The sequence below is a fragment of the Dendroctonus ponderosae genome, unplaced genomic scaffold, assembly GCF_020466585.1.
Source record: "Dendroctonus ponderosae isolate FM_Combo_2020 unplaced genomic scaffold, Dpon_F_20191213v2 Dpon_F_20191213_27, whole genome shotgun sequence".
NCBI classification, from domain to species: Eukaryota; Metazoa; Arthropoda; class Insecta; order Coleoptera; family Curculionidae; genus Dendroctonus; species Dendroctonus ponderosae.
In genome coordinates, this window is record NW_026018478.1 from 77,623 (window position 1) to 100,107 (window position 22,485).

General features: G+C 34.0%; 1 long non-coding RNA gene across 1 annotated transcript; it reads right to left on the minus strand.

The window, feature by feature from the left end:
* Positions 1 to 5,861: 5,861 nt before the first annotated feature.
* Positions 5,862 to 21,380, minus strand: LOC125503722. Its single transcript, XR_007281028.1, has 2 exons — positions 20,090 to 21,380; positions 5,862 to 6,803 (listed from the first exon to the last, which is right to left on the minus strand). It is a non-coding gene; the product is annotated as an uncharacterized LOC125503722 (long non-coding RNA).
* Between the last annotated feature and the right edge of the window lie 1,105 nt (positions 21,381 to 22,485).

Below are 22,485 nucleotides of genomic sequence, written 5' to 3' on the forward strand. Positions count from 1 at the left end.
TTAATAGACCAAATGTTTAATTGAAATACTTCTTTACTCTGGGCTTTCGAGTTAAATTTTGTATTAACCGACTACGATTTTTATAGTAAAGTTTTATAATTCCTAATAACGATGCGTGAAAGATGAGCTTTGCTATACGCACTTTACAATACAAATTCTACCGTCATCATTTAAAATTATTGTTGTTATCCGGTTAGGTGAAAGCTAATTATAATTTTAGCACCTTCACAGAAGCAAAAGGGTATGGTTTACCGGAAACAGTTACACCTAGGGATTTCGGAAGCGTGCGTGCATCTGCTTCCGGTTTTTATTGTAATACGTGCGTAAATCGTCCCTCTGCCTATCGACAAACATTCAGCAATTTCGAGTGTTAAAAAAGTAATACATTTTCATTTCTAGTAGCAAATGCTCATTATAAGAACCTCATGAAAAAGTAATGAGTAAAAAAACGGGCCAAAACTGGAAACTAAGGCAGTAACATATTGCATTCCGTGACCAATAAATTTCCCATACTCCTGGGCATTTCGCTTCGCAATAAGCACGTTTAAACAGTTCACAGATTCATTCTCTCATATCTTTCCGACGATAATAATTTTAAGTACATGGCAAACATCCGATAGAGCTCAGTTATAATGTTTTCGACAATAACATCTGTGTGTATTCTGCAGCCAGACACATTTCATATAGGAGGATATAGGACATACATATCGGTCACATGGACTTAAGTCTGGTGGAAATACTGGCGGATCATATTGCCGGATCGTAATTCTGGTTCAACCAAATTATTACACTTGAAAAAAAAATGCGCACATGTGCAAGAGCTTTTAAGTTAAACTACACTCTGATGGTGTCTGGAAACGTGGCCTATTTTTACCAATAACTAAGAAAAATTAAATTAATTGGATTTTTACGTTTTTAATTAGCCTCATTACAAATTTGTGCAAATGAAAGCCTCAAACTTGAAGAAATTTTCCCATAGCGGCCCTTCTTTAGTTACACGTCGTAACATTACCATTCTCATGTACAAAGACAGCTCATTAAAATATGAAGTGACCTCTTTCGCCGAGTGTTAACAAATAAAATAAACATTTATGCAAACATGCGTGTTCCTAAAATCTGACGCTCTAGAAACATATCAACTACATATGCATATATATGAGGAAAAGTGTTTTTTTTATTCAAATACTAAACAGGAATTAATTCATATTTCCTTGTTCAGTAGCGTATGTGAGCATGTTTGCTTGAAAAAATTGTTTGGGTGCAGATCTAAATAAATGCAAGGTAGGTATCAATTATTTGACTAATGAGGCTAAGCAAAAAAGTTGGAAAAAAATAGAATTGAGGGTTTGTCCCGCCCATATGAAGCACGTAAGTTAAAAAACAATGAGTCGAATGACGCGTAAACAAGCAAATTAAAAACCCATGTAATTTGATAGCCATGGGAAATTTCAGGGTTTGTTCTTGTGGGATTAAGAACATTGAAAAAAAAAGGGAATCTACGGCACTGAATAAAATCGGGAATTTTTCGGCCGATGCCCACTTTTTCCAACCCCATTAAACGATTCGACACCTTGCTGTGAAAATGACAATTAGAATTTATTGTTTTCTTTGTAAGCAACGCCCGGTATACTCGGCATTTTAGGTATACCGTTGGTACCCCAGCTTAGAATATACGTGGGTTTGTGGTATGTGTCGTGTTGGGCGCCCATAAAAATACCTTTTAGAAATCCCCAGTCTACTTGGACGTTTAGAGATTTTCAGTTTGCATAGATTTAAATGGAAACGATTTGTTAAACACAGTTATGATATTATTATGCTATTCTATGCCAGATCTCCGGTAACAGAGTTGCAAAATCGACTCAAACATAACGTTGGTTTTTTCGAAATTTCTCAATTCGCATTTGAGCCACAGAATTCGTTTTGGCATCGTTGGATAGAGAATTGAAAATTCGATTCAGTCACAACAACAAGAGTGAGGAAATTCGAGGAGTTTTGACCCAGAAAGCGAAATTTCAATATCAGACACGTCATCACGTCGATCGAGATTGAAAAATTGGTATAAAAATGAATGTATAAAGCAACAGAGTAATCATACTTTAATAACCTGTAAACATTGAAAATAGTGAACGAATGCACCAAACTTCCAGGAGAAAATAGCTTCAAAACTGACTCCATCACAAGTAGTCAGAAAAATGTGAAAAGCGACAAAAAGCAATGAACCAATGAAACAATAAAACATTAAACGAATGAAACTTCACATTAACAGCAATAATACGAGCGCTTCTAATTATTCTAGACATTATTTAAATAAGCACAATTTCAGCACACAAGAGACTTGTTGTCAGTCCCAATTAAGCCTCCTAATTTAACTAATCAAACATGTTGTCAGCCTGGCTAGTATGCACATTTATTAATAAAAAAATAATAATCAGACTCGTTGCGCCATGTATCATTGATCCTAATGATGTTGGTCTATAGACTTGACAAGGCTGGACATTCAATAAGGATTCTTATATTAACATCAAACCAGAAGAAGGAGAGAGCTAGAAGAAGCAAATTGGAGTTTTAGCAGGATAGACTTAAATATTAAAATTAGGCAAGCGTCGAAAGCCGAAAGAAAAATCGTTGAAAGTTAGACACCAACAAAAAAGTAAGACACTTATTTATAATTTAAATAACCAATTCTTAAAACATGTATAACTAATGAAAATGAGTAAATTGTGGCGTTTAATTGATAAAACGACTGCATTAACCAGCTATCTATCGCTCTAATTTATACGGTACCAGTTCTCTTAATGCTCATGCCAGACCAAATGTGGGAGTGAAACTGGTAAGAGAGCCATTTTTTCCTTAATTATGGTATGCTAATGAGAAATCAATTTACATCATGCGCCTCGTCAGATTATAACTTTATTTTCTGCCTGCTGACTGTTTACATTGCACGTTTTTACGAGTTCATGACTGGAAAATTGGCAGCTTATTAAACTATTTGCAATCAATTGCATTCTGATGTCTTGACGAATTAGATTAAAATTTGTCAAATGTTCACTCATTAATGCATATTTCAAGTCAAATTACTAGTTGATCGATTGGGGAAAGTTCAAAGGATTATTTTACGTAATTGGGATTTAAAACTCAATTATTTTAGAATTAATACAATTAATTGCAAATTAACCAGACCGCATTCAATGCATTACCGTGATTTTCGATTTAAAAACACAACAAAATTACAGAGCAAAATTATACTGTATGATCTAGAATAATTAGAAAGACTGCTAAACTAAATAGACCTAACTATTGGTTAAAACAAAGAAATTTCATACAGCGGAAAAACTGAAACTCTTAGCCGCCAAAATAAGTTTAAATTCAGAACAAAATAATAGGCAGAAACAAAAAAACAAGATTAACAAATTTATTTGTTCTGCAGAATTTCAGTGTGTGGGAATAATCAATACATAAGAGGATAAGTTGGAGATCAAACTTAAATATACAGAGAATCCAACAACTCTATGTGATATTCAGGTTTAAAAGTAAACTTTGAAGAAACTGCTAAGTTTTTCGGGAATTTTTTTTAGGTTGTAAAAAATAATTCCTATTTATCGTTTCGCAAGCACGAGTGGCTTGCATCTTCAGACCACCCCGAAAAACCGCGAATGTCGAACTCCTTTGATAAACTTTAAAGACTGAAAATCGAGGCCCTTCAGTTTCGTTCATAAATAAATTATTATTATTATTAATAAAAATCTTGCACGTTTTCTGTTATAAATTGAATACATAAAACCAATATAACATTATACCTATCTGTTAGCAGAACATTTTAAAAATCTTACTGTAAAGCTTCAAATGTCGAAATCGAAAAAGCCATAAAAGTAAATAAATCTAACTTACAAGAGCAAAGAACAAAAGTTTTGTCGCTTCCTAATAAATTGCTGAAAACGCACACTTAAAACGTTTAAAACCCCACTTTAACAGAAAACAACCCAGATCAGCCAAGTAGGTACTGAAAATATACGAATATCAAATTTCCTCTATTAATTCATCATTCCATGTACCTAATAAGATTGTCGTGCATTTCCCCTTCAGTTGGTTGCTTGATGGACAGTTTCTTAATTCTGTTTGAGTTTGGACAGTGGCAAAACCGCACCTTCAGTGTCATTTTACCCGAAGAAATGCAGTCGCTAATCACCACTCCCGATTTCTGTGCGTGCAAGAAGCGATTTTGCACGAGGCAATAACCCTTAAAGTAGTGCCCAACCCTTTCTGGATTTAGCATGAAATATGTTTTAATTTTGGAATCAGACAGAATGAATCTGAGGAAAGTTTTCCTATTTTTACCAGCAGCATACATTTAGTAGTGTGTTTTTTTATTACTTTGTGGGCGCTTTGCACTCAATTTCTTGAAACGGCATAATAAAGAAGATAAAGCACGTTATTATTAGACACCAAATGCCCTAACGACCATTTTATTGTCCTTTTATGGTTGCTCTACATGTAAAATTGTCCCAATGTCCTGCTCTCTATAAAACTGAAGATTTACATCGCGCCACAGTCGTTAACTACGTCCCTTACACTGGATTCAAATTTATTCCTCAATAAAATTAGTCACAAACTAATCAGCTGTATTGCCGAAAATTTCTGGGTGGAAAATCGTAAAACGATTGTTAAGAGCAATGTTATAAAGCAAGTAATTAAATAAAGTTTATTACTTGCCTGTTATGGTTATGTGTCTGTAAACAGATAACAAAGTGCAATGAAACTTTTAGTTAATACTCTAATTAGTAACGTGTTGCAAATTCGACTTTATCCTTGCTGATAACTTCTAAATAAATCTACGATAATTTAACCACCAATGCTTTTTTCAATTTTGTAGAATTTTAAGTGAAATTATCACAAAGATACGAGAGCATGTATGAACTGGCTGATAAACTTGGTGCGCTCACAGGGGCCCTATTTGTGCTGCGGGTGATAATATAGGAAAATATATGGAAGATAAACACTTCGCAGTTGACTTAGAGTGTGAGCAAACATTTTAAGCTAACAAGCACCACTGGTAAAATGTGAATGTTCGCCCAAGAAGTTCCCAGTGCTGGCTTAATTGCGCTCCTTCTGCATCGTTATTTGAAGATTTTGCATCTGATGCTAGGAATGCTTTAACCAACCAAGACCTAAGTATTTCACCTATATTTTTATATCTGGAAATCTTACTTCAGTCTACGAGTGTAACGGTAATTTATGAGTTGCACACAAATAACAATAAATTTACATTATCGTCCATTATGTCACTTATCGAAGAAACTATCTTAAACGGTCTACACTGCTTGGTATTATTTTGCAACCGAGGAAATCACATAAATTATCTGGCAGCTCAACGGATAGTTATTGCCTTAGAAAGCGGATTAATTGCTAATGATCATAAATTTGCTAATAAATATGATTTAAAAACTTTTAGAAGCACATGCAGAAGATAAAAAATCACTAAAACCTACACTATTTAGTTAACACCAAAACATTATTAAAAGCGGTGTAAAAATCTGCGAGACATACAATCGAGCAAAAAACTCCAAAAATAAAAAATAAATTGTTGATTAAAACAGACAGGCAAATCAAGACAGAAATGGTTGTTTAAACTGCCAAATACCAAATAAAACATATACCGAGGGTAGGGAACAAAGTGAAAGAGCGGCGTGAAGAATAAGACACAGACAGTAAAAAACAACAAAATATGTGCGGTGACTACAGAAAAATAGGAAGCAACAAAAAGCCAAATATTTTATTGCATATTTGTTTTAAATTAGTGCGTTATTGCTTTGGAAACCGTTTACTTGAAAATGAACGTTGCATTCATTTGCTTGAAAAACGAGTTTAATCGTAAATATATTTATTGATTTAAACTATTAAAACACTTAAAGTACAGAGTACTAAACCTATTTCCCGAAAAAATACACATCAAGCCACTTCCTCCAACAATAATCAAATCTCCTGCATTTATGTAACATTTACTATTTGCTTTTTTATATATTGTTTAAATTGCGTTATTACACCTGTTAGTAAATAATCGTAAATTATTCCCCTAGCCAATCTGCACCTAACTTGGCCTTTTCTATTATCTAAATTGGTCAGTTCAAAGCGAATTTAAATTCCTTGAAACACCAGCATAGAGAATAATTTAACCAATTTCAAGTCATCTACCCACAAGAACTAGAAACCGTCCAGAATTCACCATAAAAGACACTTCGGAAAACCTCTAATTGCATAAATCGAGTCGATTAGAGTATTTTACCTCCCATAAAAGCCTGTTATCAACAAGAAAAAGTAAATAAACCAATAAAGTGCTTCATTATGCGCCGACCTAATCGACTCCGTCAACGTTTCATAAATAAAATAAAAAGCCAGTCAAATAAATAAATAAAAAGAACATAAGTCCTTTTAAGGGGTTCGGGAGTAATTAAACGGTTTAAATACTTCCAAACTGAACTCGTTATTCATTTCATAGCAGTCGAACAACCGTTCTTGCTTGTTCGAGTAAATACAAGTGAAAATACGCTCAATGTAATAATGAATAATAAATTATAGCAGTTAGTATAAAAAACACATAAAATAAAGAAGCAAAGCCAAATAGTGAACAAGATAAGTTTAGGTAAATATTTAATTAAAATAAACTAGAAATTAAAATGTGATTCTTGTTAAAAAAAATTGTCTACTTTACGAACTAACTTCCAACTTCCTTGTGCACATTTGGGCATACATTTAGTCTCAAATATGTGGGAAGAACCTGCTTGAAATTCGTCGAGTGTCCTCCTTACCTGAAAAAAAAAGAAATTCGTTAGTATTTTATAAATATTTAAAATGTTTATTAGCGCCACGGTTATGGGATACTTAAATTTTCATTGCGCGCGTGGTAAGATGAAGATAAACGATTCACCTTATCTGGACTTCAGATGTAACGGTAAGCTCTTGTATAATCTCGAGAAAAGTGGACAAGAATTCATAGAATTCATGGATAGGACGTATAAAAATTTAATTAATCCAAAAAAAATTGATAAAAATGCACGGTTGGATTAAAGTTTAATTAATTAATTAATGGAAGAAAATGTTATAAAAAAAATTTTTTATTTATTGTATTTTGTTAGAAATTTGGTGCGTAAACATTGTTTGGGCCTACAGGGTTTAGCAAATTCAAATAGACGGAAGGTTGATTATGACCAAGCTGGTGCCAGATTTTGTGTCGATAATTCTCCATCATAAAAATTGAATTATTCGCCTTCACGTCTACAGAAACTTCAGTGGAAAAAATGCATTTCGAAAGCAATGAACCAAAAATGTAAAACACGTTGAGCAAAACCAATCTTAAAATCGTTTCACCTTAAAACCGTTCAAATTGTTTCATCTTAACCAATATGATACACAAAACAGAAAGGAAAAATTTGCTAATCTGCTCTTCGTAAACTGGTGCCGAGAGCGGAAACTTTGCTGAAAGGAACTGATTTATCGGCATTCCTGGATATAAAAATAGGCTTAGACAAAACAAGTCAATACTCAAAAAAGTGAAACTTCGGAGAATGGAGCCTCCAATATGTGGATTGATCCAAAACATGTTGGGATAGAGATGAGTTCTTTTTGAATAAAACCTTGCGCTCCTCCATTCAAAATGTTTTAGAATTCCCGAATTGAAAACTCAATAAAGATGTAGAACAGGCGGTAAAAAAAGTTTTTCTGGGTCTAATAACTTTGTCCCAGCATTTCCAAAACCTAATCGACAACAACAAAAAACGAACGATAAAAATGTTCGATAGAGATTAGCTATTAAAAATGTAAATGCATCATTCAGATAATTCAAATCTCCCCATGACTTATCAGTTATAGTCAAATCTATCAGTCGAAAACCGTCAAAATGTTCAGATTGATTTTAGAAAATCAATTTAGTTATCTTGCTTAGGCCCGCAGTGATGTTTGATTAATCGTATTGTGAAATGGGATCACGCCAGTTCCGCCCAAATATCAATTAAACTTTCGAATTACATTATAATGTACTGATACTGCACTTAAAGTGATTTAATTAAGAGAACCGACTGTTACAGATGGAAAATGAATTGTTGAGGATCTTATTATAGGTAATAAAAACTTCTTATAGGTATTAGGACTAAAACCTAATAAGATAAAGTAAGGATTCATTTTTCACTTCCAACTTCAACATTTACATTAATTCACTCCAACTCGAGTAACTGTTTGTAATTATTGTTGTATATTCTTATCTCATCTGAAACTACCAGTGGTAAGCACGTTGTAAACCATGGACTATTAAAATTCCTCAGGCAAACGTCTAACAAAGGTAACAAGCGGCCCCATAATTGTTACATCGTCATCAGGATTATCAGTTTTGTTCCTTTTTCTTCGATTCGAAGATACGTTTTTTAATCCGATTTCACTTCGTCCGATTAAAATTGAGATGGGAATTATGTAAATCCCGATACAAAGGCAAAATGATGACCAAAGTTGAATTTTACGCATCCATCGGAACCCCACTGATATTCAACATGAAGTGTTGGTTAACTGTAGAAATGATTGAAAATGCTCCTCAGGATATGAATAATCGATCAACATTGTTATTCATCGGCGCGAATGATATATTAGCCAGGATGAGCTCGCAAAAGGAATATCAGCTAGCACCTTTTGAATGCTAAGGGGAGTATTTAAATAAGTAGGTAAGAATAAAAGCGAAACAATGAAACAGTTAAGTTAGTATTCATGGTAAATATATTCCAACAAAACATTGGTTTGTCTCAACTTTTTGGCTGAATGTTGAGTCACATGAGAAAAGCAAACAATCTCCAAAAACCAGACATAGTTGAAAGTTAACAGAACAGAAAACACAAGATGCTAATAAGCATCAAATTCGCTTCCGGTCAGAAACCGAATCTTCCTTGTACCAGACCATCTGTTTTATTTCATCAAAACCTAACTGCATCGGTAGCAAATCTGATTTCACAATAAACTGAACGTGGGTGAATAACATAAATTTATTACAAAATTCAATCTTTCCGCATGGCAGCATTCAAACAGAAATTCTTCCTATCGGTTAGCTCAATCACTCGTCGGCGGCCGTTGAATGAAGCGTAGAACGTAATGTATTTTATTTTTCCTATCAAGTTTTATATATTTTTTATGTTCAGAATGCATGACCTTATTAATAATGACAATCTTCGGCTCTTCAGGGCATATCGATGCGTTTAAATGTGGCCATTCGTTTTAAACGTTGTTAATGTGCCTCCTAATCATCACGGTAGATGTTTTTTATGAACGAAAAAATTTGAAGGCGGATTTTTTTTGTATAAATGTTTCTTAAATATAAAGAATCAACAGAATTGTATTTGTTGTTTCTCTTCATAATTAGGCACTAATTTATTTCAATCCCAATTAGGAGAATAAGCTAAAGCAATTCTTGATGACTACAGGTGTTCTTCTTTGGCAAATTGCTTCAAAATTAGCAGAAGAATTATTGCATGTTTCGATGTGAGACCATCAATCCCTCTACCTGCCTTATAACTGCTTTTGAAAATAATGATGAGTTCTACTTCTGTTTCAAAGCCAATTTATTATAAATATACAGGGCATAATCGCCGTAAAAAATAATAATGCAGACGTTCCTTTTTTCTTAGTGAATTGCACAGCAATTTGCCATTTATTGTTTAATTTTTCTTCAACTTTTTTGCTTCAGTGTTTCCTATAAACTTACATCTTTTATTCAGGCTACAAGAACAATCATATTTCAAGCAACTAGCGAGGAAGCTTTAGGGGGAAGAATGTTGTTTGCGATTAGCGTGTTTGTCTTTACTACCCATTAATGGCAGCTCATTTTAATCAACATAATGAAGAACCAGCAGAACATGTTGAGGCAACATTGAAACTAACTGGAAAACCCGTCTTCGCCCCAGCATTTAAACGCATCAAACATACCCGAAGATTCAAAAGCAAAAGTAAACCTTATAAGAGCCAGTTCTTCATTTATACTTGCTGGAGAAATTGAGTCAATGACGCTTTCAAGTGTCCCAAAAAACTCGAAATTGAGGCCTCAGATCAGGAACTCCTGGTGGCCAAAACTACGCATCTAAACGCCTTTTTCGCTTACATTTAAGCCTGTTTAATCAAAGACATCAAGGTTCAAGTGCAAAATTCTTGAACCTTGTGGTTCAGCTTGGAACAGTTACTTGCATCTCAATGTGAACCAACTGAACACCACTAATTCTCCATACGTGTTAAAAAACGCATTTAACTTCAGACCTGTCGAGAGTAATTACATGCAGAAAACGAGTCGGAAACTCAAAGTTATGGTTCCAGTTCTGAGCTGGCAAGAGTTTATTAAAGTGTGAAGTGTAATAAATGGTAATCCCTTGAAGTATATTTTAATACAGTGCTTGCAAACCGTGTCTAATCCGAAACTGGACGTGAAAGTTTATTAGTGAATTGATTGAGGTATTTAATTGAAAATTACATTAGGAATTGTGTGGGTGAAGTTGATGGCCAAGATTTGCACAATGTAACTGATAAATTGTGTTTATGGATTCAGGGTATTATAACAAGACAAATGCTCAAAAAGGGCAATTTTCCTACATATATTACATGAAATATGTGCAGTCATCATATAATAAACTTACATTTTTGCTCGTATGGTCAAAGTACATACAAATATTCATTTTCACACCGACTTTGCGTGACTCTAAAGTCATTTGAATCGAATTGGAAAAAGACGAAAGACTGAGAGCGACGGTTTTAAGGAGTTTAAGCGAACTAGAGAAAATCGAGTGACTTAAACTGTTCATCAATACTTTTGGAAATTGAGAAGGAAAATGTGGAAAGAAGGAGCGTTTCTTATTTCAACATCAACTTGATTGATTGATATTTCAGTTCTATTATAGCTAAAGCTACATTTGGAAAATGACACTAAAGCTCAACTAGATAGAATAAAATAAACTATTGCGCGACGAAGTTTTAATACAGCAACAATTGAGAAGACCAAAAAGCCACTTTTGAAACATTTAAAATTGGTTACACTAAAAATCGTGTAAGTATACTGTTTTTAAAGCGATTTAAATATGTTAATCACCAAATTCCATCTTCAAATTTAAACCTTGTTTCATTACCTAATGATTCTTGATTTAGATAATATACAAATCCTTAATTGAAATTTCTTCAAAGTTATTATATGTTTTTGCAGAAATTTAAATAGCTTTTCTTAGTAGGTCAACCAAATTTGCAATTGCATGTTCCGCGTCTCTAAATAGTTTGAAGACCATTAAAATGTGTTATTTTTACACATATCAAGCCATTGAAACTTGTGTGTTTTATGCTAAAAAATCTCACTAGTTTGAAAACTCAATTGTTTTCACGTTACTCTTGCGTGCAATAGTCGCAAATGCGTAACTCCATGAAACCATTGTTTGCAAATACAAATATCATCATATAGTTCATATATTTAATTAAATCATCTCACATATAAAAAATACTTGAACCAGATTAGAAATTATGCCATTCCAATTCCAAGTGAACATGTCTAGTTCAAACGAAAATTACTCCAACTGGTAAAAAGATAACAATATGGCATGAACAGCGTAAGTACGCTTCGATGTTCCATTGTTCCCCCAATAATTGTTTAAATAATGACCAGTGATAAAGTTGATTTGCGGCATTCGCAGAACGAATTGTTAATAATTGGAAATGGGAGAAAAGCAATTTGCCTTAGATCGATCAAAGTATGGGAAAAAAGTCGACATACCGAGAGGTGTGTAACTATGGTTAATAGGATTGTAACTGTAGTACTAACGTTTAGGTTATTACTTTTTTATGGGCAGCAGGAAGTATTCTGAACATTACTTTCAAGTGTTGCAACAATTACTTGAATTGTGTGCACTCTTGTTGTTACTTACTAAATATACAGGGTGAGCTGAGATAAGTTTGAAATGACTGGAAGTGAAAAGGGAATTTTAGACCCCGAAGTCAAAAAAATAATAGACAATACACAAGATAACTGCAAAAACCTGCAGAGAAGAAAGATGCAAACCACAAATCGTGCTCAGGAAAATTTGAAAACATTCCTGGCAAATCTGAAACAGTTTAGGGCAAGAAAAATGTATCTGCTTTGTGATTAACTGGGCGTTCTGACAAATCTCAAATTAGTAAAATATGTTTCCTTGCCCATTTAAACAGAGCCTGGCTCTATAAATTGGAAGAGCCACTGATTTGCCGCTTTCAGGTAGGCCTAAAACCTATTTTAATTCGAATTTAACACCTGCTCTAACACTATTCGGTTGACCAATCCAAATAACAGGTACTTTTGTTTTGTTGACTCCAAATTCCCGTTTAAGGCAGGGCGACTTCTTGGAAATGCAAACAGGGTAAGCTTCCACCGAAGAATGCAGCATCTTTAAACGATTGGCAGCAGTTTTAATTAGATCGAAGTTGTAAGCAAAAATCCAATGGTTTAATTGAAGCCACTAATGCAAATGATTGCTGAAAAAGGTTTGTGTTTATAAAAGTAACATATATGAGAATGTATTTGAAATTCTGGGGCTGGAAATTCATCCTCAGATATTCTGGGTAAACATTCACGAAACCTCAGGCGTTCCAGTTTAATTTAGTTTCAACCCACAAAAAATCGACATTAACCCACACATTACCACCACACTCAAACTACTCAAAAGTTTTCATTGTAGATGTTGTGGTCGTTTTTAAAAATAACACATTTCCTGAAACACCGATGGGTAATAGAAAAAGTTCTTTTCGTGGCCCGCACGATCACCAGACTTTATCGGCTGCGGCTGGCAAATTTTGAGGAAATAAATCATCGAATTTCTGAAGTCGCCCACAATTACTCATTCGAATGATTTCATCTGCATTTGAAGAAAATTATAATGGCCTGTGTGTTGGCGCCTTGCTCGAGCAGATTTTATACGTGTTTTATCGGTTACTCATTTTAAAATCAATGGGTTTCAAGACAATAATTTTTTTTAAAGAACTTCACTTGCTTAGATGGACAGCTGCAGATTTTCTCGAAAATTGCCTGGAATTACTCCAGACTATTGCTGCCCGCGCAACTTTTATGCTCGTATTTCAACATAGTTTCCTCGATTTTTTTTGACGTAAATAGAGAAAATCTCAGACAAACCAGACGATATTTTCACTTTGCAGGTTTCGTGCTGCTATTAATTGAGTCTCTTTGTGAAGTATTGTTTATAAAACATTATTGGAATAACTACAGCCTGTGATAAATAAAACAACATTGAAAAAACAATGTTTTATCGGGAAAAATATGCAAAATTATAGCTGAGGCACTGGAAAACTTGACCAGTTTGACTAACTAAAAGCTGCAAGTTTAAAAATCAGAGGCCGATTCCCATCGAACAAATTCGATGGGAAAAATTTCTGGTGGCTCTTAAAGATCACCTAATGGAACGAAGAAGAAATTACTCAAAAACGACTGATTCTAGGAGTATAAAAATGAAAAATTGATAGATAGAGCACATTCATCATGATTATTAATCGTCCATCGATGCACAATACTGAACCGGCGTATAGTTGGCTCCACGCATCGCATCTCCGTCTCGTGGCTCATTGTTCTAGTAAAAGCGAACATATTTTTAGCCAGAGCAGACCTTAAATCACAACAAAGCCTGTTTATGAAACCAACCGTGAAGAAACTATCAATCTCTAACAATAACTGCTCAGGGTTCATGTCCGCACGTCAACTGCCGACAAAACAGATGACGACCGGGAAAGGTAAAAATCAAAGAGACTTTAGACGGTTTTCTTAGAACAACTGACCGTCAACAGTACCGATTGGTGAATGTCCTGCACGGTACTGCAACGAACAAGTGTAGAAACGTACAGTCATTCTGCATTAAAAATATGTGGTGGTCTGCTATGTCTAGCACCCACTCAGAAATTGATGTGCTCTTTTCATTTGGTTTCCTTCGCATCGAATGGTACTTTAACTTTTATATTTCAAGTGGCCAGCTGCCACTTTTCAGCTACCGAATGGCATCTTCAAATTTTCGAAGCTGACACCCTGGTTGAGTGAACATGACAATGTTATTATTACGAAACAAGTACCATTCAGAGCTGCACCAAATGTTCTCATAACTTATCCAACTATTTGCGAGCAAAAGTAGAAAATCGAAGGTTTTGTCATCAAAATCGTCCCGTTTCGAACAAAGTACTAGAATGTGAAGACTAGATTTGGATCAAATATTTGTTAGCTAATAACAGCAACAAGTTGGCTTGGATGAAATTTTGCAACAGCAGTAATTGAGCTTGACCTTCGTACTTGAACTTGAACTTGTTAAGAAATCAATTATCGCTTTCCAGTTTTTGCTGTAGTCTTAAACAGTGCTTTGCCATAAGAACCTCTTATCCAACTGAATTCCTTGATTTTTTAAAATTAATCTAGTAACATTTCTTTTTCTTCCGAATTTTACACTTTTCTGGACGTAGATAACAAACTATACACCAAGTATGATAACCGTAGCTAATAATCATGTGACGATAAAACTCGTGTTAATGCACTGGTTTAGTCAACGTCATACTTTAATCTAGGCGTAATAATCTTGTTATCTCACTGGTATCGTCAATGCGACAATTTATATAACTTTCCATTACATTCATTTCCTTACATTAGGTTAACGAAGTTACATTAGGGAAGGAAGGTTAAGGGTTGTCTATTTTTGAAAAAAACCGCCACATTCCAACCCGCCGATAAAGCAGAAGCTGAAGAGATTATATAAAATATTAAGCATTTGCATTAATTTTCTTAGATAACCAACAAGTTTTGCTTAAAATTTCAGCACTTGCAAACTATTTCCACAAAATAAAATATGTACATTTCAAAAACTAAAAAACTTAGTGGGCTTTTGTGCATATTAAGCAACATTCTTCATATACTGTAAACTGGCTCAAAGCCTTCAAACTGCCAAAATCTCCTGATTCCACCGCAAAGCGTAAACGCGCTCAATGAAATTACATTTCACATCTAAAAGATGTCAAACCACTACCAAAATCGAATAAAATATCCGTAAAAGGTTTGTTGCACTGTGTGACTTTTAATCCCATATTTTCATTGCCAGAGTGAAAACGTACTAACCGATAATTCAAAGTTGTCAAACATTTACTTAAAAATTAACTTTCCTACGTTCAAAAAAAGCAAAATTTGGTGGATACCGAAAACTTTAAGCTCCAACGTAATTGACAGATTTCGTATCGCTCCATCACTAATTCAAAATGTCAAACTCCTCGAGCGAAGCTCAATTAAAACGTCAAATAGATTTGAAACTCAAATTTGAGACAATTGTGTGACAACATTAAAACGGACATTTTTGTAAATCATTGATTTTCTCCAAAAGAACAGCAAAAGTTCAAAGGTTTCGAAAAATTGTCCAACGCTACTGTTATTGCCGTAAAATACATTGTTATTTTTTGACAGAGTGCAAATGCACTAAAGGGCCGTTCAAATCTGTCAAACAATTGACTTGGAAATGTTAAACTAAAATAAGCAGTTCGCCAATCAGTTGATTACTAATTCAAACGTTCCAAATATTTGCTCGAAATGGAACTCAAATTAAAAGTATTTATAAAATCTCAAAAATACCTTTTAAAACTCGAAAATAGCTTTCAAAAAGGTTCATCACTAACTCAAAGATGTCAAATTCATATTAAAAGCGACTGATATTGCTATAGAATAATGACAAAACTCGAATTTAGCTGAAAATTGCATAATTTTAAACCCCGCTGCCCTTTGACAGATAGAAAATTGACTAACGGGTAGCTCAAAGCTGTCATACACTCAAATCAATTTTTTTGCAACATTTCAAAAAAATACAAATTTTGGTAGATGGAGTAAACTTTAAGCTCCGATTTTATTGACTCATTGCCAATCGGTTTACAACTAATTCAAATATGTCAAACTCTTGTCCAAAATTCAATTAAAACGTCAAATGGACTCATTGAAACGTAAATTTTGCTAAAATCGGAATGTTTCTTATTAATAGTTTTGAAAAAATTCAATGTAAAACGATTGGTAGAAACGTGACTCAAAAACGTCAAAGAAACACATTTATACACGTAATTCAGTTTGGGATCTTGCTTTAAAATCATGAAAATGTATTATTTATAATTTGTTATTTAGGTAGTTCTCTCAGCTAAAGGCATTAAACCGCAACAGATATTGTACCGAAAAAATAGATTCTAAAGAAAACAATCTCAGTTTTGTGCAGACAAATAAAATGTACACTGAAAAAGATGCTTAAGAATTAACAGCAAATAAATAACAATAAACAGATGAAGGCGTCCATTCACAGTAGTTTTTCACCAGTCCAGTTAAATTTGATTTAAACAGTCAAAAAAGAGCGTGTTACCATTCGCATTGTAAAGAAAGCAAAGAAAAATAAATGTAGTTTTTCCTGAATCAAAAGCCTATTTTTAGCCCGTAGGCAGTGTAATTATAAATCTGCTTAAAATACACGTAGGCAATTATTTGTGATTGTTATGATAAGAATTGAGTATTTTATACTCAAATAGCTTTGTTATGAGAAAACAATTTGAACACAAACAAACAATAATGAGCTCTAAAACATTTAGAAAAATGTTTGTAATTTTCTTATCAGGACAGTGAGGTAAAAAGATACGAAAATCGTTTAAAATAGGCGAAAACAATTATGTAAGAAACATTAAAAGTCACAAAATTTGATGTCTGCCATGTGACAACAAAGGTATAATTAAAACAGAAAAACTTTGCCACAGCGCTCTTTGATGTCCTTAACTTGCAAATACCTGATGGAATCTATTATGTACATGTCGTAATACCATAGAGTAAAACAAATAATAACAACCTGCTAGACCGCATAACACACGTAATCATTATAATTGCAGTTCAATGTTAAACAAATTACTATAATTACATTTTTTCCAAACATTGGACATGCTGAGCTTTTGGACGGTTACATATCACTCTCCAGGGTTTATTAACAGTTTGTTTAGGAAAGGAAATATATCGACGGTTAAAGACCCAAAACCCGCTTAAAATGAGTCGAAGAAGGTTGACTATTTCTGATTTGAAGCTTCCAGCAAGTTTTCCAATAAGCTGTTTGCATTTTTCGCTTCATTGAGATGAAATTGATGTAGCCTTTGAGGCATTTGGAGAGAATTGATTTTTTTTTCGAAAAATTAACACTGAGGCCTTATGAACTTTTCGCCCATTAATAACATTTCCACATGCATGTTTTTTGAACCCAATGAATTGATGCCGACCTAAAAAACTTCCCAATGTGCATAGAATATAAAGATTTTGGTTTCTATTAAGAAAAACATCGTTGGTCAGAGGTCGCAACCGCGCAACACTTAAAATTAACCAAAAATATCGATTATTTCTGATCGAAAGCTTCAAACGCATTTTTCAATGAGCTTTTTGCATTCTTCGCTTCCCTGAGATGAAATTGATGTAGAATTGGAGGCATTTTGAGAAAATTTAGATTTTTTCGAAAAATCGACTTCTACCCCGTATGAAATCTTCGCTCAAATTTTCACATGCGAGTTTTTTCAGCTCAGAGGAATGTTTCCGACCTATAAAACTCTCTAATCTGCATGTATAAAGCGTTGAGCTTATATTAAGGAAAATATCGTTGGTTAAAAATAGTAACCGCTCAGAAACACTTAAAATGCGCCGAAAGTGGCGATTATTTCTGATCTAAAGCGTCTCGCGTGTTTTCCTTATAAAATTGATGCTTCCTTGAGGTGAATGGAAATGTTGCAGAATTGGAAATATTTGGAGGATTTCAACAGAACGAACTAAATGGTTTGTAATTTCTAACTGCTCCTCATCTGGATTCTGTGTTTTCACACTTGGGAAAGTTGCATTACCGATTTTCTTTATTATTAGCAAACTTGCAACACGATCGGCCGAACTTCTTTGAAAGTTTATTGAGATTTACCGTCTAGATATGAAGAAACATGGATCTGGAATGTGAAAATAACCTGAACAGTTTCCGCTATTCTCGATTCTTCTGCGAAGTATTGAACTAGTTAAAGAGAGTCGGAGTGGTGATTCTTGTAATGTAAATTAGCTCATTTTACTTGATAGATTTCTACTAACAAAAAATAGCAAAATATATGTTTTCTTAAAAACAAGCCAAAGCAAAAACCGCAGATATTCCATCCGTGAAAGCAACCCGTTTACTTTATGTAGTAAGTCTCAAGAACACTCCATAATCTTCCACTCTGAGATGAGATCACTTTGATGGAAAAAACCAAGTTCAATTAGTTACTGTCGAAAAATCAGCGCTTCAGGCATTGGGGTTCCAGTTCAGAAAACGATTTAATACAAGCTTTATCCTGCTTGATTTAACAATAATCCGTCTCATATTCTAATCATAATACAAAAAAAGTCACTAGATAAATACATGAGGCCTAAAACCATTGGTGTCAAGGCTGGTGCGAGTACAATTAATCATCCAACCAATTACAACGACCGAACAACGTTGTTCATCAAATAAAAATGTTTCCTTCGAATCTTACAAAACTACGGAAACAACTTAACAATAGTCCGCGAACGAATGAAGTAATTTCTTAATTTGAATTGATAATGATAATCGCGGAACGCTTGGTATGACATCACTTGATCAGAATCCTCATATTATTGCTGTGTTGATGTTGTTGTCCCACAGTATTAACCGATACCGTATATTTTGAGCCCCATTTACAAAACGCTTATTATTGGATCGGAAAATAATAACCTGGGGAAAAGCGGCTAGTGGGTCAAGTTCAATAGACGTCCAACTAGTTGGTCTATCATGATTGGACATAAACGCAGTTGTGGACAGTAATTGTTATTCAAATAAGCTAATTAGGCAAGTGGAAGAAACGCAAAAAACAACCAAAACTGGACTATGAACTATGAGATGAACCTTCGCAAATACCGGCGGTGGTTCCGTTATTCTGTATAGAATTGAATTAAGTGCCACTGATGTGAAAGAAATTATTGAATAAATTGTTTGCTCAATTATTTGCTGCTGGTCTGCAAGTGAAAACAATTTTTTTTGTTTCTATTTTTTTCTGAAAAAGTCAAATACAATATTTGGCTTAACATTATTAATATACAATTACTCACAAGTAGAAAAAAAGCACAAATGCCAAGTGAATCTTGCAAATGGTGCCTGCCAGCAAAACCATCAAGATTGTGCTAAAAAGTGCGACTTAAATTTAAATTTAGATCGCGATCATTTGGCCAACCAGCTTTATTTCGTTTAGTAAATATAATTTAATTTAACTTTATGGCTTCGTTTTCTCATAATATAAATAGGTCCTTACGCTAATGATCGAAAGAACAGTTTCACAAATTGATGATGCCAAAATACACTACACGGTGTGCAAGAAAATTATGGTTTTCTCAAAACTTTATCCATTGCCCACATCAATTTAGATACTCGAGTTGTTGAAGTCAACGAAACTGCACCAACAACTTGAAGACCCTTTTTTCTTCAAAGTGCAAATGAACTCGCATGTAAATTATTAAAGAAGTTTGCCCTTCGCGGCTATTGCTTGAAAGTGGTGAGCTTTTGGGGTTTTAAGAAGATTTTTTTCCTGACGCTCCGTAAGCAGCAATAAATTATTTGTCACTCCGGCCTAAAAACCGGAAAAATTCACCAGTTTCACACATTGGCAGTCTGCATCAAAACTAACATAAAAGCCAGGATAAACTGGGTAAGCCGGCAGCAAAAACCCACTAAATATAAGCGATAAATAAACATAAAAATCCAAGAAACACTTATGACTAACGATCTCTTCGACACAAGGGAGACGAAGAGCAAACACTTAAAATCACAATCGGACGTCGCCTGTCTAGCAGTGCACCCTTCTTGTAAATCCCGACCAATTATCCTGCATTAAAGTTGGCAGAATTGATTGCCTATTGTTTGCCGGTGATTCTGCCCAGCCAACCCAGCCAGAATGGCATTTTTGCTTAATAAAGCCGCATTTAGACCGATAATGGTGGTTAATTCTTTGTGGTTTCCACTCACTGTGAATCGGTACGTGAGAATCTCGGACTTACGTCGATGGATAATGGACAAATGGACATAGTAATTGAAGTGTTAAGGCCATGTTCTTCTATAAATTGAGCAATTGGTGATGCCACAAATAATCTTCGCACTGCTGGATTCTTCATTGTCTTCGTATCCATTGTACAACGTCGGAAGTGAAAATGAACAGCCAAATAATGGTGAAAAAGCTGAATTTAACCGCCCACAGGATGAAGCAATGGATACTGGGAAAGTGAATAAAAAAATCAACAACAAATAGTGATGATACGGTAAAACCCGAAACTGATGGCAGTGATTCACAAAACGGTGACTTCCACATATCGCGAATATTATTGGTGGCTGTGACTTCGATTGAATGAAATTCCATAAAGCAAAAGTGGACGAAAAAAACGGCATTTTAAAAGTACTACCAAGAATAAAAGCCGTGCAAAAGAGTGCAGACTTGCAAAACTGGTCTCGGGCGCCTGCAAGTGATGTTGACCTGACTCATTCTGAGGTTGAGACAACTAATCGACAGTTGTTTAACGACAGTTTCGCTTTTTTGCGATATTTGTATTTATTCAGCGTTGCTTGCGTTAGCGTTTTGCATTGTTATCTTTCAAAGTACTGCTATGCGAGCTAGATTTATTGGCGCACCGTGTCGTTCCAACTGCCAGCGAACCATTCAAATGGGAAAATGTAACAATTTAATAATCACGCTGATTCAGTTATTAAAAGTCACACTTTGCCTGCAAATTCACAAGTAGCAACTTTATTATTAGCATACCTGAAGTCATTGTTATCTAGGTTTGATTAACTTTTGTTCAATCTTACATTGAACAAGACACCGGAAGAGTATCCTTAGTGCTAGATTAGTTTCTTGACTCGGAAAAATCCTTATTTTCAGAGAAAAGCATTTTTTTGTAAAAACTATATTCTTTTCCCATTGTAAATTCACCAAGACCTGCTGATTTTCTGTATATTCTGCATTCCATTTCATTATTTCGTGGCTTCAGTTTCCTTGTAGGCAAACTCGAACAGACCGTAGAATTATTAACACTGAAAACGCTTAAAAACAGAGAAAGCAGCAAAAAATGTGGGAACTTGTTCGTTGGATCAGCTGGTGTTAAAAAGCACACAAGAAATTAATGAATCATGATTAAATGAAAAAACACAGCTTGAACCTGCAACGAACGACACAGTGATCAAACAATGACAAAAAATGAACTAAACGGTGACAAAATGTATGAAAAATAAATCGTAATGTTTTCCTAAAAGTATTGGGATGAATCAATATTTCTAAATCGAAAAAACACATACATGTAAGGAAATAATAAAGCACAACTACTTAAAAAAAACAGAAAATCGTAGTTTTAATGAATTTAAATTTAACAGAACTGGGAAGGTCGAAATGGAAGTACTCCCTGAACAAAGAACGAATCCAAAAGAATCATCAGACAAAAGGAGGAATCAAATCAAGAAAATGATCAACCGCAAAATGAGAAAGTAGAAATGATCAGCTAAAAAGTGYAAATACTTTTTGAATCCTTAGAAAGTGTTCKTTAAAAAGCAAGCCCTAATGGTGATTAATCAGACAAGAAAATAAAAAACAAAACTGTGACAAAGCATATGGAAACTAAATGATAATGTTTTGCAAAAAGCATTGGGTTGATTCAATCTTTCTAAATTAAAAAARCATACAAAATCTCGTCCAAAAATCACAATAATATCAGGAAATAAATCAAAACTACTAAAAAACAACAAATTGTAGCTTTAATGGAAATCGAAATGGAAATACTATGTCTGAACAAAGAACGAATCCAAAAGAATAATCAGACATAAGGAGAATTCTTATGAAAATGATAACCTGCAAATTGTAATAATTTTGTAAGTTTTGAGAAAAAGTTCGTTAAAAAAGCAAACCTTAAATACAGAAGAGATTAATAATTAAATGAACAGCACAGCTTGAACTTAACAAATTAAAACTGCAGCAAACAATACAATGATAAACCAAAGACAAAAAAAACAACGAGCAGMACTGTGACAAAGAATATTAAACATAAATGATAATGTTTTCCTAAAAGTATTGGAATGCTGTAATGTATCTAAATCCAAAATAAAAAATTGTAGTTTTAATAATGGAACGGAGAATGTAGAAATAGAAATACTATTTCTGAGCAAAGCRRATCCAAAAGAATCATCAGACRAAAGAAGGAATCAAATCAARAAAATTATCAACCAAAAAACGTAAAAGTAAAAATGATCAACTGAAAAGTGTGGAACTTTCTGAGTCCTGAAAAAGTGTTTGTTAAAAAAGCAATGCAGTGATCAATCAATGGCAAAAAGACAAAGAGCGAAACGGTAGCAAAGAACTATATTGAATATAAATGAATATTTTTTCTCGAAAGTTTTGGGTTCATTCAAACTT